This window comes from Mobula birostris, chromosome 6 (genome assembly GCF_030028105.1).
Source record: "Mobula birostris isolate sMobBir1 chromosome 6, sMobBir1.hap1, whole genome shotgun sequence".
Lineage (NCBI taxonomy): Eukaryota > Metazoa > Chordata > Chondrichthyes > Myliobatiformes > Myliobatidae > Mobula > Mobula birostris.
The window spans coordinates 117197052-117214914 of record NC_092375.1 but is presented as its reverse complement, the minus strand read 5'-3'; the positions used below and the strand labels follow the sequence as shown (position 1 = coordinate 117214914).

At 45.6% G+C, this 17863-nt stretch overlaps 1 protein-coding gene across 10 annotated transcripts in view; it reads left to right on the top strand.

Annotated features, from left to right (window-relative positions):
- The window catches only part of LOC140199300 (tensin-1-like), a 416856-nt gene that overhangs the window by 148527 nt on the left and 250466 nt on the right, over window positions 1–17863 (top strand). The window lies entirely within an intron of this gene.

Below are 17863 nucleotides of genomic sequence, written 5' to 3'. Positions count from 1 at the left end.
CGTGAGTGTACAGGGAGTAGAGCTGGGGGCTGAGGGTGCAATCTTGTGGAGCCCCAGTGCTGAGGATATTAAGTTTGCAAACAACACAAAATTGGTAATGTCACAAACAGGGTAGATGGATTTTAAAGATCACAGTGGGCCAAGGGTGTGCATATTTAAATAAAGGCAAGGTGTTGCATTTTTGAAAGTCAAACCAAGGTAGAACTTTCACACTGAATTGCAAGGCTCTGGGAAGTGTTGCAGAACAGAGGGACATTGGGGTTCAGGTACATGGTTTCCAGAAGGTAGAGTCACAGGTAGAAACAGTGGTGACGAAGGCTTTTGGCACGCTGGCCCTCATTAATCAGAGCATTGTGTAAAGGAGTTGGGAGGTTATCTTAAAGTTATATGGTGTTGCACTTGGAGAATGCTGCTGAGTTTTGGTCACCCTGTTGTAGGAAAGATGCTATTGAGCTGAACAGAATGCAGAGAAGATTTATGAGGATATTGACTGGACACGAGGTATAGGGAGAGGTTGGTCAGGCTGGGATATTTTCCTTGGTGCACAGGAGACTGAGAGTTGATCTTATAGAGCTGTATAGAATGATAAGGGACATAAATAGGAATTTTTCCCAGGGCTGGGGAATCAAGAACAAGAGGACATAGGTTTAAGCTGAAACAACGAAGAATTAGTAGGAATCTGAAGGAGAACTTTTTCACCCTGAAGGTAGTTCACATATGGAATGAGCTGATAGAGAAAGTGGTAGAGGCAGGTACACTAACAACATTTAACAGGTTCTTTGACAGGTACATGGATAGGAAAAGTTTAGTAGGATTTGGACCTAATATAGCTGAATGAGACGAACTTGGATGGGCGTCTTGGTCACCTGTCAGTTAATTGGGCCATAGGACCTGTTTCTGCGCTATATGACTCTATGAATATAGGGTGGCATGGAAGGGTAACTATTAGAGCATCTGCAATCACCCGTCTGGTTCAATTCCCTCCACCGTCTGTGAGGGGTTTGTAGGTTCATGGGTTTCCTCCCACATTCCGAAGACGTACGGGTTGGGGTTAGTAAGTTGCAGTGTGCTATGTTGGCGCCGGAAGTGTGGCGACACTTGAGGGCTACCCTAGCATGATCCTCGCTGATTTGCAACACACATCAAAGTTGCTGGTGAATGCAGCAGGCCAGGCAGCATCTCTAGGAAGAGGTACAGTCGACGTTTCGGGCCGAAACCCTTCGTCAGGACTAACTGAAGGAAGAGCTAGTAAGAGATTTGAAAGTGGGAGGGGGAGGGGGAGATCCAAAATGATGAGAGACAGGAGGAGGAGGGATGGAGCCAAGAGCTGGACAGGTGATTGGCAAAAGGGATACGAGAGGATCATGGGACAGGAGATCCAGGGAGAAGGAAAAGGGGGAGGGGGGGGAAACCCAGAGGATGGGCAAGGGATATAGTGAGAGGGACAGAGGGAGAAAAAGGAGAGAGAGAAAAAGAATGTGTGTATATAAATAAATAACGGATGGGGTACGAGGGGGAGGTGGGGCATTAGCGGAAGTTTGAGAAGTCAATGTTCATGCCATCAGGTTGGAGGCTACCCAGACGGAATATAAGGTGTTGTTCCTCCAACCTGAGTGTGGCTTCATCTTTACAGTAGAGGAGGCCGTGGATAGACATGTCAGAATGGGAATGGGACGTGGAATTAAAATGTGTGGCCACTGGAAGATTTGATCTGATGCAAAATGTCGCATCCCACAGTTTGCTTTGATGTTCCTGTGTCGGATAAAGCTGATGTGCTGGAGCACTGCTGTACATCCTTCGGATGTGTGAGGAACTGAGAACACTGGAGGAAACCCATGCTGTCACAGGGAGAACAGAATTAGAATCAGAATCAGGTTTACTATTGCCGATGTGTGTTGTGAAATCTTGTGTTTCGTGGCAGCACTAGAGTGCAATACATAAAAGACTATAATAAGAAATAAGAAAAAAATTTAAATTAAAAATTTAAGTAGTGAAAAAAGAGAGCAAAAATAGTGAGGTAGTGTTCATGGTTTCATGGACCCTTCAAAAATCTGATGGCAGAGGGGAAGAAGCTGTTCCTAAAACATTGAGTGTGTGTCTTTAGGCTCCTGTACCTTTGCCTCGCTGGTAGTAATGAGAAGAAGGCATGTCCTGGGTGATGGGGTCCTTAATGTTGGATGCTGCCTTGGCGAGTCACCGCATTTTGAAGACGCCCTTGGTACTGGGGAGGCTAGAGCCCACGATGGAACTGGCTTCATTTGCTCATCTCCGCAGATTTTTCCAATCCTGTGCAGTGGAGACTCCATACCAGGCAGTAATGCTGTCCATCTGCAGAAATCTGTTGGGAGTTTTTGGTGACATACCCAGACTCCAGTTGTGTTGTGGCTGTACAACAGAATGGCCATTGGTTGTATTCGAAGCCTCGGCTGATAACAGGAGAGGCAGAAGCAGAGTTAACATTGTCAGGTGTGTGACAGGTAGCAGGGAAAGTACTCAGCACCACCTAACCCATGGAAAATCAATTTGCAGATTGCAGTTACATATCAATAGATTCAGTTTCTGAGCTAAAGTCTCCGAACTCAACCAGATGTGCCTTGATAAAAGGAGAAGTGGTCGGGAGGGGTGGGGACAACGCAGTGGACAATGACTCAACCCTTCTGAGCCTGAGGTCTTTGCTCATTTTTAAGAGATTCTCTGGCTGCCAAATATAACTTGGAGTGAACATTGCTGGGTGTGGAACCTTGGCAGAGGCAATGGAGAAACGGCTCTGCAAAAAATGCATATCTATTGTACACAATAACACATTAGTTACTCATGAAATCCCCACTCCACTCGTGGCATCATGCACGCCTCCCACCTCAGTCTGTTGTACAGTGGTGTCCCGCACCTGAGCTGTCAAACAGCCCTCTGTCCATCCAGATGTTTTTCATGTGCTAGGGACAATCTGCTTTATAACTAGCGTGACACCAGGCTGAGATGCACCCAGCAGAGACAGGAGACAGAGAAACACTGAAATAAAGTTGACTATGCCTGTACGTTTCAGGTTGGAATTTGTTTATTATTGTCATGAATACCAGGGTACAGTGAAAATCTTGTTTGGCATGCTGTCCAGACAGATCAATACATGACCCATTGCATTGAGATAGGACAATAATAATGCAGAATGAAGTGTCAAGGTCACAGAGAAGGTGCAGTGCAGATAGACAATAAGGTCCAAGGCCGTAATAATGTAGAACATAGAACACTACTGCCCTTTGGTGCACAGTGTTGTGCCGACCTTTTACCATACTCTAACATCAGTCTAACCCTTCTCTCCCACATATTCATGTACCTATCTAAGAGTCTGTTAAATGTCCCTAATGTATTGTCCTTTACCACCAACCCCTGGCAGGATGTTCAACACCTACCACTCTCTGTGTAATAAACCTACCTTTGACCTAATCCAGGCAGCATTACACTCGCTCCAAAGCTTCCACGTCCTTATAACGAGGTGAAGTCAATTTGACTGTGCCTGTGAGTTTCTGATTAGAAGCAGAACTGGAATCGGTGTAGCATTGTCAAACGTACTGAGATACAGTAAAAATCTTGTCTTGCATGCTGTTCGTACAGATAAAATAACCACACAGTGCACTGAAGTAGAACAATAACAGAGCACAAAATGAAGTGTTACAGCTGCAAAGAAACTGCAGTGCAAACAGGTAATAAGCAGCAAAAAACTTTCTTTTGCATGCCATCCGTACGGAAGATTACAGGACATAAATGCAAGGAGTTAGTATAGGGTAACCACAATAGCAGAGTGCAGAATAAAGTGTTACAGCGACAGAGAAAGAGCAGAGCGGGTAGACAATAAGGTGCAAGATCATAATGAGGTAGATTGTGAGGTCAAGAATCAACTTATTGTACTAGGGGACCGTTCAATAATCTTACAACAGTGGGGCGGAAGCTGTTCTTGAGCCTGGTGGTACATGTTTCCAGGGATTTTGCATCTTCACCTCGTGTGGGTGGGCTCTTTGATTACTTTACCGAGGCATCAGGCAGTGTAGTCAGAGTCCATGGAGGGGAGGCTGGTTCCTGTGACGTGCTGAACTGTGTCCACATCACTCGGCAGTTCCCTATGACCTTGGGCAGAGCAGTCGCTGTACAGGCCGTGATGTGCCCAGGTAGGATGCTCTCTGTGGTGCACCTGTAGACTTCTGTGCGGCGTGACAAACCTCCTCAGTCTCCTGAGGAATTTGAGGTGTTGGTGAACTTTTCTGGCCATAGTGTCAATGTGGTTGGACCAGGACAAGTGATGCTCACTCCTAGGAACCTGAAGCTCTCAGCCTTCTCAACTTCTACACCATTGATAGCTATGGGGGTGTGTACTCTGCCTCAACGACCAGCTGTTTTGTTTTGCTGCCTCTGAAGGTCTTGGTTGTTGTTATGTCACCATGCCACAAGCCCTCTATCTCCTTCCTGTACTCAATCTCGTAGTTATTGGAGATCTGGCTTTCTATCTTGGCTTCACCTGCAAACGTGTGGATGGACTTAGCGGAATGATATCGAGGCAATGGAGAGGGGGCAGAAGAGCTTCACTAGGATCCTGCCTGCACTAGAGGCTGGTCAAACCTGGTTTGTTTTCTCTGGAACAGCGGAGGCTGAGGGGAGATCAGATAGAAGTGTATAAAATTATTTGAGGCACAGACAGAGCCTTTTTTCCAGGGTAGAAATTTCAATTACTACAGGGCATAGATTATGATAAAATTAGATTAACATTAGCTTTATCTGTCACATGAATATCGTAGCATCAAAACACACAGTGAAATGCAACATTTGCATCAACGACCAGCACAGTCCGATGACACCATAGCCTGCTTGCAACTCACTAACCCTAACCCGTACATCTTTGGAGTGTGGGAGGAAACTGTGGAACCCAGGGAAAACACTCGTGAACGTGCAAACTCTTCGCAGACAGTGTGAACCCCAGTTGCAGGCACTGTGAAGTGTTATGCTAACTGCTGGGCTACCATGCCATCCATAAAGTCGAATGATTTTTGTTTCATAGAGGGTGGTGGGTCCCTGAAATGGTGCCCAGAGGTGGGAAGGGAACAGATATGGTAGTGATATTCAAGGGGCTTTGCGACAAACACATAGACATGTAGCGAATGGAGAGACACCATCAGGTTCAGGGACAGTTATTACCCTACAACCACCAGGCTCCTGAACCAGTGTGCATAACTTCACTCACCACAATGAGCCTCAGGTCTCACCAGACCAGGTTCAGGAATAGTTGTTACCTCCAACCATCAGGCTCCTGAACTGGCCTGGGTAACTTCACTCACCACAACTCTGAGCTGATTTCACAAGCTACTGACTCACTTTCAAGGACTCCCCAACTCAGTACTATTTACCTTATTTGCACCAGTTTGTCTTCTTTTGCACATTGGTTGTTGGGCAGTCTTCGTGTATAAATTCTATTATTTTTCCTGTGAATGCCTGTAACAAAATGAATCTCAAGGTAGTTTATGGTGACTTACTGCTATAAGTACGTTGGTGGTATATCTACATTGAACTTTGAACCAGGGACAACACACAGTGGCCAAACCCAGGTGGTCACATGGAGAGCATGCAAACTCCACTCAGACAACACCGAGTTTGGGATCGAACTCACGTCTCTGGAACTGTGAGGCATTGGCTGTATCCACTGAGCCGCCGTGGCGAACTCTCTGACCCAGCCTTCACCTTGACACACAACTGCTGAGGGAAACACAAAATACTGGAGGACTTTGCGATATGGAGCACGTAACGGCTTTATGCTTGCCCATACATGATGGCCCGAAGGGCCTGTTCCTCTGCTGTACTGAGCATGGAACATCAGTTCTGTTTCTGATTCCCTGAGTGTAAGAGTTGAATTTCTAGAGGGCAGCTGCCATCTTGGTGGGGGGGGGAGGCAGGTGAACAAACACGAAGGGTTAAAAGTTGAAGGTAAAGGAACGGACAAGGATTATTCCCCACCCACTCACTGATCATCAACAACTCTATAATTAGCACAATTTCAGCATTCTGCTTCCACGGCATTATCATTTCACAGGACCTCCTGTCGGAGAACAACCTCTCCTTCACTGACTGAAAGGCTCAGCAGAGAGCATCTTTACATCAGCCAGTACTGCCTGGTTTGCTGCAGGCCCCGTTCACACTAGATTAAAACCGCAGCAGACTGTCAGGTCAGCAGAAGAAGCTATCAGTTGCAGTCCACCGTCACTGCCACTGCAGGACTGGTATGTGTCCAGGACAAAGGAGTGGGCAGGAAAGCTCATTGTGGACACTATCCGCCCTGCAAACTGCCTTTTCCAAAAGCTCCCTTCTGCAAGTTGCTATAGAGCTATTAAAACAAAAACTTCAATTCGTCTTCCCTCAGCCAGTTAGTCTGATCAACCATTCCAGTTAGACCCCCCCCCACCCCCCTCCATCACCCAGTCACGGCATTGCATTTCTTTGTTCTTGATAATTATTGAATATTGTTCTGATTTTTGCACATCTTACCAACACACCACATCAAATTCCTAATGCGTGTTAGTGTACACTCAGAGGCCACTTTATTAGGTACACCCGAATTGCTGCTCATTGATGTGAATATCTGAGCAGCCAATCACGTGGCAGCATTTTAGCATGTAAAAGCATGCAGACATGGTCAAGAGGTTCAGTTGTTGTTCAGACCAAACTTCAGAATGGGGAAGAAATGTGATCGAAGTGACTTTGATTGTTGGTGATTGTTTGAGCAACAGACACAAAATGCTGGAGGAACTCAGCAGGTCAGGCAGCATCTATGGAAAAGAATTAACAGTCGACATTTTGGGAAGAGAACCTTCTTCAGGACTGAAAAGGAAGGGGGAAGATGCCCAGAATAAAAAGGTGGGGGGAGGGGAAGGAGGATAGTTGGAAGGGGAGAGGTTTGAGTATCTCAGAAACTGCAGATCTCCTGGGATTTTTACGCACAGCAGTCTCCAGAGTTTACAGAGAATGGTGCAGAAAACAAAAAAAAAATCTAGTGTTTCTGGGAGTGAAATCATCTTGTTAATGAGGGAAGTCAGAGGAGAATGGCCAGACTGGTTCAAGCTGACAGGAAGGCTACAGTAACTCAACTAGCTATGTGTTGCAACAGTGGTGTGCAGAAAAGCATCTCTAAACACAACACGTCAAACCTTGAAGTGGTTGGACTATAGGAACCGAAGACCACAAACATACGGTGAATCAGACTGATCCTGTAAGCATCATTGGGCTCTCCTGGGGAATGAAGGCTGCGTCTGCTGTTCGTGACTGGTTACTGTCTGTGTAGTGACTGCTCTGCTTACTCATCTCAGAAATCAGGCTCAGGAGGCACATTGTGACTCAGACCCCAGTTTAGAGTCTTCGTTTTTCTCATCCCTGAGTATAAATTCCCACGCCCACCATAACTGTCAGAGTATAGGAGTAGGAATGTTGCATAGGCTGTTGGTGGGGCCATATTTGGAGTACTGTCAGCAGCCTTAGTCACCCTGTTACGGAAATGACGAGGTTAAGCTTGGAAGAATGAGGTAAACATTTACAAGGATGTTGTCAGGACTAGAAGTTTTGAATATAGGGGGAGGTTGGCCATGCTTGGGCTTTATTCTTTGGCCTGTAGGAGAGCAAGAGATAGCCTTGTAAAACCATAAGACATAGCAGCAGAATTAGGCCATTTGGCCCATCGAGTCTGCTCTTCCATTCCATCATTGCTGATTTATTATCCCCTTCAACCCCATTCTCCTGCCTTCTCCCCATAACCTTCAACGCCCTTACTAATCAAGAGTTTCTCAACCTCTGCTGTAATGACTTGGCCTCAACAACCATCCGTTGCAATAGATTCCACAGATCCACTGCTCTCTGGCCAGATAAATTCCTCCTCAGCTCTGTTCTAAAGAGATGTGTTTGTATTCTGCAGCTGTGCCCTTTGCTCCTAGACTCTCCCACTATAGGAAACACCCTCTCCATGTCCACTCTATCTAAGCCTTTCAGGTCTAGCCTAACTCCATCTACAGGCCTACAGGCTTCTCTAGGCCAGAAGAAGAGATAATTGGTGAAGAGAATGAAGAATGAGATGGCGAAAATTATTTTACGTAGATTTTGTTGGGAAACTGGAAGGTACCACCTGTAGATGAGGTGGAGGTGGGTATCATTGTGGCCTTAAAGAGGGAATTGGATTTATACATGGTGAGGGAAATTTGGAGAAAGGTGAGGGTAAAGGTGATTGGTTGTTTTGTTGTTGCTTGTGTTGTTCTGAGTATTATGGACCTGCTATGTTGGGACTGGAATGCGTGGCAAGACTTGCAAGCTCTATGTCATTATGTTGTGTTGGCTGTTGACACAAGCAATGTGTTTCACTGCATGTCTCAATGTACATGTGATAAATAAATCTGAAATGCTAAGCTTCAACTCTCTGATGGTGCTTGGTGTCCAGAATCAGAATCTACCTCTTTGGCTGGCTATTGCCCACCACTCTACAAGGAGGCCCTTGGGGTCCACGTCCGTAGGTCCCTCAAAGTTGCCATGCAGGTTGATAGGGTGGTTAAGGAGATGTATAGTGTGTTGGCCTTCGATAGTCGGGGGATTGATTTCAAGAGCCATGAGTTATAGGAAGGATGTGGAAGGTTTCGAGCTGCTCCCTGGATTAGAGAACATGTTTTCTGAGGATAGGTTGAGTAAACTCGGGCTTATCTGTTTGGAGTGAACGAGAATAAGGTGACTTGATAGAGGTGTACAAGATGATAAGAGGCAAAGATCAAGTGGACAGCAAGAGACATTTTCCCAGGGTGGGAATGGCTAATATGAGAGCGCATAATTTTAAAGTGATTGGAGGAGAGTATAGGGGGATGTCAGAGGTAAATTTTAATATGGTGGGCGAGAGAGTTGTGGGTGTGTAGAAGGTCCTGCCAGGGGTGGTGGTAGAGGCAGATACATTAGGGATATATGAGAGACTCTTAAATAGGCATATAGATGATAGAAAATGGAAAGGACATGTAGGAGTGAAGGGTTAGATTGATCTTGGAGTAGGTTAAAGTATTGGCAGAACATCCTGCTCTAAAGGGCCTGTAATGTGCTGTAACGTTCTATGTCTGAATCTTCAGGGTGGAGGAAGGTATCACCGTGGCCTTGATGAGGAAATTGGATTTGTACAGGGTTAGGAAAATCTGCATATCCTGGAGAAAGGGCTGGTTGGCGGAATTGAATTGGACTAGAAAAGAGTCAGTATGGATACAATAGGCCAAATGGCCTCCGTCTTTGCTGTAATTGTCCTATGGCATCAGTAGATTAATAATCCAAGGCAGACTAGCTAAGGCCAAAAAGATAAATCCAAGCCAATCAGAGTCAAGTTCGCCCAAGCGATGAGTCGGTGCGTGCTAACACTGGATGCCAGGCCGAAGGGATGGGCAGCTCGAGTCAGTGGGAGCGAGGTGCTGCTCATCAGGTCAGATAAGGTGAAACCAGGCATGGCAGACATGGGTGCGGGCGGAGTCCGGGTGGATAATAGCCAGACCAGCAGCTCGAATCTTCCTGCCCTCTGAGTTACAAGCACCACTGAGGGTGCCTTTGCCTGAAGTGACCCCAGAGCCGCACCTGTGACCTTAGAGGTGGCTCAATGTACGTGTGAGCTCAGGGGAGAGGCTTGATCAGAGGGGGGTAAAGTTCAAGAAAGCAAAGATAGTGCTCAAAAAGACAATAAGGCAGCAATATCTCAAATAATTGCATGCCAGCTGGAACCAAATCGATGTGAAGGGAGGGTGGGGAACCCTTAATATACTCTCCGGAAAATACTACCCAATGGCATATAGCCATCCATTTCTGGGCGGGTTGAAGGAATGAAGCAGGCAGACGAGGGCATTGTGGAGGCAGCTGGTGAGGCCTGGGTAGATTTACTCTAATTATATATAAAGGAGAGTGTGGGTGCGTGGAATGCACTGCCAGCAACGGTGGTAGAGGCGGATACGATGGGGTCTTTTAATAGGCTCCTATACAGGAACATGGAGCTTAGAAAGATAGACGGCTATGTGGTAGGGAAATTCTAGCCAGAGTAGGTTACATGGTCGGTACAACATTGTGGGCTGAAGGGCCTGTAATGTGCTGTAGGTTTCTATGTTTCTATGAAAGGAAACAGAGATATTCCTGGTAGAAATTGAGTTCAAGAATTGGGAAGTTAAGTTGCAGCTTTATGAAAGGCCATATCTGAAGTATAGCGTTTAGTTCTGGTCATCCCCATTACCAGGAACGATGCGGAGGCTTTGGAGAGGGTGCAGAAGGCATTCACTAGGATGCTGCCTGGATTAGATGGCATATGCTATAAGCGGCTGGAAAAACTTGGTTGTTTTCTCGTGCAGGCAGAGGGGGGAGGTTCATGAAAGACACAGCCAGAGTAGATAGCTGGTGTCTTTCTCCCAGAGTGGAAATATCTAATAGCAGAGGGCATGCATTTGAGCTGAGCAGGGTAAGTTCAAAGGAGGTGTGAGGAGTAAGTTTTTTAAACAGTGGGTGCCTGGATTGTGCTGTCAGGGGTAGTGGTGGGGTCAGTTGTATTAGAGTCTTTTAACAGGCTCAGAGAGACACATGAGTGTGCAGAGAATGGAGTGGGATGGATTTGGGTGGGCAGAATGGATTAATTTAGTTAGGTTTTAGGTACTAGTTTAATTAGTTCAGCACAAGGGCCTGTTTCTATGATGTTCTATGTTCCGTGTTCAGTGTTACATGTTCTATGTTCCATGTTGAGGTTTACCGCAATGAGATGCCATGGAGTTCTCAGAGGGTGTTGGGCTTGGGGTTTACAAGAGGTTTTACAAGGGTTTATTTCTCAATAAAAATGAGGAGGAACTGCCAATCTAGACCCACCCTGCAGGAGGGTGAAGAGCATAGAGAGAAGGCGGCAAAGGGAAGATATGGGAGCCGTGAAGACATAGCAGGTGGTGCTGCTGCTTCACAGCACCAGAGACGCTGGTCGATCCTGACATCGGGTGCTGTCCGTGTGGCGTTTGCATGTTATTCCTGGGACTGCCTGGATTTCCTCTGCTTTCTTCCCTCATCCCAAAGGTGTGTGGTATTGTTAATTGAAGGTGTCACTTTGGAGGAAAGTATAAGAGGGGATGTCAGAGGTCGGTTTTATTTCACAGAGGGTGATGACTGTGCGGAACGCCCTGCGGGGGATAGTGACGGAGCCAGATACGTTAGCAGCATTTACGAGACTCTTATATAGGCATGGATGGTAGAAAAATGGAGGGGTAAGTGGGAGGAAAGGGTTAGATTGACCTTGGAGTAGATTAAAAGTTTGGCATAGCATTGTGGGCCAAAGGCCCTGTACAGTGTTGTGATGTTCTATGCACATTGAAACATACTGTGAAATGTGTTGTTTTTATAATACAACAAAGTATAACAAAGGAAACCCCAAGGTTGTTTTCTAAAATGCACAAAGATTGAGAATGAAACCATGGCCTGTCTGAGGCTGAGACAGTCTGGAGCTGGGCGATGCGGGGTTGTTTCCAAATGAATAATTTGCACTGGACTTTTATAAACAAAGGAACAGTGTAGAGATTGTGGCAGGGAGGAGGAATATCAGATGGGGTAAGCCAAGAAAATGTGCCAGTCAAAGTTTGAAGTTAAAAAGTTCAAAGTAAATTTATTGTCAAAGTACACATATGTTAGCATGTACAACCCTGAGATGTCATCTTCTTGCGGGCATTCACAGTAAATACAAGAAGCACAGTAGAATCAACGAAAGACCGCACCCAACAGGAAAGACTAATAACTAATGTGTAAAAGGCAACACACTGTGCAGGTACTAAAAAGAAAGAAAATAAAATAAATAATAGCAATAATAATAAATATAAAGGCAATAAATATTGAGAGCATGAGATGACGAGTCCTTGAAAGTGAATCCATAGGTTGTGGAATCAGTTCAGGGATAGGGTGAGTGAAGATGAGTAAAGTTGCTCCCTCTGGTTCAAGCGCCTGATGGTTGATGGTTCCTGAACCTTGTGGGGTGGTCCTGAGGCTTCTATACCCCCTTTTTGATAGCAGGAGTGAGGAGAGAGCACGGCCTGGGTGGTGGGGGTCCTTGATGATGGATGCTGCTCTCATGAGACGGCGCTCCTTGTAGATGTGCTCACATTTTGGGGAGGGCTTTATGATGGACTGGGTTGTATCCACAGCAGCGAGATGTCTCCAGGGTCGTGAGTGAAGCAGAGGGAACTCCTGGTGGTAACTCTGACCATCGTTTTCTAGCCCTCCCTTGCAGACTGACTGCTCACGAAGACCCAGCTCTGTTAATGGGAGAGTGTTGACTGAGGAGGAGTTGGTCATGCAGGATAACCCCAGGGGTGGGGAAATTATTGGAAACAGATTCAGATTCAGATTTAGATATCGCATATACATGGAAACATAGAGTGAAAATGTCATTTGTGTTAACAACCAACACCACCTAAAGATGTGCGAGTGTTGCCAACATAGCACGGTCAATATTACACAGTCAATATAACACGGTCAACGTAGCACGGTCTATATAGCATGATCAACATAGGACGGTCAATATAGCATGGTCAATATAGCACGGCCAATATAGCATGATCAACATAGGACGGTCAATATAGCATGGTCAACATAGCACAGTCAATATAGCATGATCAACATAGGACGGTCAATATAGCATGGTCATTATAGCATGATCAACATAGGACGGTCAATATAGCATGGTCAACATAGCACGGTCAATATAGCATGATCAACAAAGGACGGTCAATATAGCATGGTCAACATAGCACGGCCAATATAGCATGATCAACATAGGACGGTCAATATAGCATGGTCAACATAGCACGGTCAATATAGCATGGTCAATATAGCATGGTCAATATAGCATGGTCAATATAGCACAGCCAACATAGCATGGTCAATATAGCATGGTCAACATAGCATGGTCAACATAGCATGGTCAATATAGCATGGTCAATATAGCTTTGTCAACGTAGCATGGTCAATATAGCATTATCAACATAGGACGGTCAATATAGCATGGTCAACATAGCACGGTCAATATAGCATGGTCAATATAGCATGGTCATTATAGCATGGTCAATATAGCACAGCCAACATAGCATGGTCAATATAGCACAGTGAATATAGCACGGTCAATATAGCACGGTCAATGTAGCATGGTCAATATAGCACGGCCAACGTAGCACGGTCAATATAGCACAGTCAATATAGCATGATCAACATAGCATGGTCAAAGTAGCACGGTCAATATAGCATGGTCAATATAGCACGGTGAATATAGCATGGTCAACGTCGCATGGTCAATAAAGCACGGTGAATATAGCATGGTCAACATGCTCAGCAGAACAACACAGGCAGCAACAACAAGTCATGACAACAACAATAAAGCAGGCCCTTGCACCATTCTGCCCAATAGGTCTGAGCGTCCTCCTAACCAACTGCACTACAACTGATCAACATCAACCATTCCATTCTCTGTGCATTGATCTATCTTACGTAGCCTGAAAGCACCTTCAACCAGGCTCAAGAGCAGCTTCTATAAGACTAGACATAGAGTCTTAAAGTGATAGAGAAAGCACCTGCTTCTCTGTAATCCATTTATGTAGGGTACATGACCTCACTGCTGATTTGCTTCAGTTCTATGGACTCTGTGATCCCCCACGTAAATACAAAAATTCCATTTAAAAGACTATAAGACATAGGAGGAGAATTAGATACAAGAGCTTCTTCAGATACTGGAAACACACACAAAATGCTGGAGGAACTCAGCAGGTCAGGCAGCATCTATGGAAATGAATAATTAGTCAAGGTTTCAGGCCAGGACCCTCCATCAGGACTGGATAGGGAGGGGGAAGAAGCCAGAATAAGAATGTGGGAGGAGGGGAAGGAGTACAAGCTAAGAGGGAGGGTGGGTATGTGGGGGGAGGACGATAAAGTGAGAAGATGGGAGGAGATAGGTGGAAGAGGTAAAGGGTTGAATAAGAAGAAATCTGATAGGAGAAGAGAGAGGGAGAGAGGGAAGGAGAAGGGGCACCAGGGCCAGGTGATAGGCAGGTGAGGAGAAGAGAAGAGGTGAGAGGGGAGAATTACCAAAAGTTAGAGAAATCAATATTCACATCATCAGGCTGGAGGCGACCCTGATGGAAAATGAGATGTCACTCCTGCAATCTGAGAGTGGCCCTCATTGTGGCAGTAGAGGAAGCCATAGATCGACATACCAGAATGGGAATAAAGATTGGAATTAAAATGGCTGGGCACTGGAAAATCCTGCTTGTTGTGGACAGAGCAAAGGTGATTGACAAAGTAGTCCCCCAGTCTACGCCGGGTCTCACAAATGTAGAGGAGGCTGCACTAGATACAATGGATGACCCTGACAGTCTTGTTGCCTCACTGTTTGGGACTCTGAATGGAGGTGAGGGAGAAGGTGTAGGGGTAGGTGTAGCACTTCTTCAGCTTGCAGGGATAAATGCCAGGAGGGAGATCAGAGGGAAGGGTTGAATGGACTAGAGAACCATGGAGCGAGAGATCCTGCAGAAAGTGGAGAGCAGGGTGGGGAAGGATATTTCAATATTCAGTAGGTTTGATGGCTCTGGGCATGTACTTGCAGGAGTTTAGTTCTTCTAAATGCCAGCGACTATGGTCCCAGAGCCATCAACTGCTCAAGATCTAAAATCTCCCCCCATCTTTCTAGGCCCCATGCATATGACCACTCTTAAATGATCCTTCTTCATCTTACAATTGGAAGATAATGCCACTGGAAGATGCCATTGGAAGATACCATTGGAAAATGATTCTAGTGAGCTAGTAATGGGGGACAAAAAGATGGCAGATAAACTTAATGAGTACTTTACATCTACCTTCACTGTGGAAGACACTAACAGTGTGCCGGAGGTCCATGAATGTCAGGGAGCATGAGTGAATGCCCTTGTTATTACAAAGGAAAAAGTGCTAGGCAAACTCAAAGGTCTTAAGGTGGATAAGTAACCTGGACCAGATGGGCTACATCCCAGAGTCCTGAGAGAGGTTGTTGAAGAGATAGCAGATGCATTGGTTATGATCTTTCAAGAATCACTTGACTCTGGCATGGTCCTGGAGGACTGGAAGATTGCAAATATCACTCCACTCTTTAAGAAGGGAGGAAGGCAAAAGAAAGGAAATTTTAGGCCAGTTAGCTGAACCTCAGGGGTTGGGGAAGTGTTGGAGCCTATTATTAAGGATGAGGTTTTGAGATACTTGGAGACTGATGATAAAATGAGTCAAAGTCAGCATGGTTTCTGTGAAGGGAAATCTTGCCTGACAAATCTGGTAAAGTTCTTCGAGAAAGTAACAAGCAGGGTGGACAAAGGAGAGGCAGTGGATATCATGGATAGGGGAATGGCTGACAGGCAGGAGGCAGCAAGTGGGAATAAAAGGGGCCTTTTCTGGTTGGTTGACGGTGACTAGTGGTGTTCCTCAGGTCAGTAGTGGAACTGCTGCTTTTCAAATTATTTATCAGTGATTTAGATAATGGAATTGATGGTTTTGTGGCAAAGTTTGTGGATGATGTGAAGATAGGTGGAGGGGTAGTTAGTGCTGAGGAAGCAATGCGATTGCAGTAGACTTAGACAAATTGGAAGAATCAGCAAAGAAGTGGCAGATGGAATACAGTGTTGGGAAATGTATGATAATGCATTTTTGTAAAAGGAACAATATTGTGGACTATTATCTAAATTGGCAGAAGGTTCAAACATCAGAGGTGCAGAGAGACTTGGGAGTTCTCGTGCAAGACTTCCAGAAGGTTAATTTACTGGTTGAAGAAGGCAAATGCAATGTTGGCATTTATTTCAAGGGGAATAGAATATAAAAGCAGGGAGATAATGCTGAGTCTTTATAAGACAATTAAAATTAAAATTTTAATTCCACTTCCCAATCCCATTTTCAGGATAAGTCCATATTTAGGTTGGAGGAACAACACCTTATATTCTGTTCGGGTAGCCTCCAACCTGATGGTATGAACACCGATTTCTCAAACTTTTAATAATGCCTACCCCCTCCCTTCACCATTTCCCATCCCTTTCTCCCCCTCTCATGTTATCTCCTTGCTCACCCATTACTTCCCCCTGGTTCTCCTTCCCCGCATCCTTTTTTCCTCTTCCGTGGCCCTGTCTCTTTCACCAATCAGCTTCTCAGCTTTTTGCTTCATCCCTCCCCCTCCAAGTTTCGCCTATCGCCTGGCGTTTCTCTCTCCCCTCTCCCAACCTTTCAAATCTACTTCTCAGCTTTTTTTTCTCCTGTCCTGCTGAAGGGTTTCAGCCCGAAACGTCGACTGTACTTTTATCCATAGATGCTGCCTGGCCTGTTGAGCACCTCCAGCATTTTGTGTGTGTTGGAGTATTGTCAACAGTTTTCGGCCCCAAATCTCAGAAAGGATATGTTGTCATTGGAGAGCGGCCAGAGGAGGTTCACAAGGATGATTCCAGGAATGAAGAGGTTAATATGTGAGTAGCATTGGACAGCTTTGGGCCTGTACTCACTGGAATTTAGAAGAATGTTGGGGGGGGTTGTTATCTCTTTGAAACCTACCGAATGTTGCAAGAACTAGACAGGGTGGATGTGGAGAGGATGTTTCCTATGGTGGGGTATCCAGAACTAGAAAGCACAGCCTCAGAATTGAGTGGCGACTTTTTAGAACAGAGGTAGGATTTTTTTAGCCAGGGAGTAGTAACTTTATGGAATGCTCTGCCACAGACTGTGGTGGAGGCCAAGTCCGTGGGTATATGAAAGGTGGAAGTTGATCTTTTCCTGATCGGTCAGCGCGTCAAAGGATATGGCGAGAAGGCAGGTGTGTGGAGTTCGGAGGGATCCGGGATCAGCGATGATGGAATGGTGGAGCAGACTCAATGGGCTGAATGGCCTAATTCTGCTCCTATGTCTTGTGCTCCTTGTGGTCTAATATTCAGGAATGATAATGAACCATTTCCCAAATTTCCAGGAATAGAAATGACTCACCACTGGGAAAGGAGAGATCAGTTTGTGCAGGCAGGGTTAAAGAGGAGGGCAGGTCTGGTCACGGTGATTGGACATTTTGTGGAGCTTTGATGGAGTTTCGCTGTGAGAGTGGTGACTGACGCAGATTTGTGGTCACCAGTTGTGTGGACAAGTTGGCCAGATGACCTGTGCCCATGCTAGATCACTCTGTGATCTGTGTCATTTAATGAGTTCCCACACAGAAGGTTATGAAATCCAAGGAGTGGAACTTGGTTAGAAAGTTAGCTTGGTACAAGCTGGATCCACGAGCGTAGCATTTAGCATAATGCTTTACAGTCCCACCAACCTGCATTCAATTCCTGCTATAGCTTTTCATTGATTCTATTGTATTGCTTTGTTCTGCAGTGAATGCTGGCAAGAATGACTCTCAGGGGTGTATATGGTGATATATACATGTACTTTGATAATAAGTTGACTTTAAACATTGAGCCGTCTGTAAGGAGTTTGTACGTTCTCCCCATGGCCACTTGGGTTTCCCCCATGTGCTCCAGTTTCCTCCCACAGCCCAAAGACGTACAGATTAGGAAGGGTAGGTTGTGGACTGGCTATGCTGGCGCCAGAAGCATCGTGACAATTGTGAGCTGCTCCTGTCACGTTCTTGGACTGTGTTGGTCGTTGATGCAAAATGATGTATTTCACTGTGTGTTGGATGTACGTGTCACAAGTAAAGGTGATCAGGTGGAGGGTCTCGGCCTGAAACACTGCCTGACCTGCTGAGTTCCTCCAGCATTGACAAAGAGAGCTAATCTTTACTCTTTATAGATGTTCCGGTGTCCGGCTGTCTTCATTGTATTTTCACACTTGT